This window comes from Morone saxatilis, unplaced genomic scaffold, assembly GCF_004916995.1.
Source record: "Morone saxatilis isolate NCDOM2014 unplaced genomic scaffold, NCSU_SB_2.0 Contig21, whole genome shotgun sequence".
Lineage (NCBI taxonomy): Eukaryota > Metazoa > Chordata > Actinopteri > Moronidae > Morone > Morone saxatilis.
The window spans coordinates 18,488,141-18,488,762 of NW_023339774.1; positions in this window are offsets into that span (position 1 = coordinate 18,488,141).

Here is a 622-nt window from a genome sequence, read left to right on the forward strand (position 1 = left end):
ATAATTATTGATGCATTCATGTGTGTATCACTAATTGAAAAAAACTTGGTGTGTATGTGTCTTTCTTTGCAAAATCACGCAGCTCTTTGTAATGTAATAATCAAACATTTTTCTATAATAAATCCAACACAAAACTGTTAGATGAGTATTTAAATCTGGTAAGCCTTATGCGTGTAGGAAACATACTGTAATTAAGTTTGTTATATTATCTAGTGACCACACGTTAAGTAACATTAACTTACTATAGCTTAGAATCCACAGAACACCCTACCTATCCATTATCCATTACCTAATACTTATACTGCCTCTCACTCACACGCATGACATATAGACAGTCCTCTATAATTTAGAAGGACAAAGCAGGAAAATGAGGGTCCTACTGAGAAGCAGGTGGGTGGGTTGAACTAATAAGTGAGCCTATTGTTGAGGATTACCACAGTGTCACGGTGCAGGATCACAGTGAATAGCTCATCCCCGCACTCTCACGAATGGTATCACATGCATGTCACACACTCCTCAAGTGCTGACAGGTACAGGCCTTTGGCATGTATCAGTATGCCTGGAAGACCACTCACCTCCCCCCAGTGCAAAACCACTAAGACAGCAATTAAAGGAGGCATTT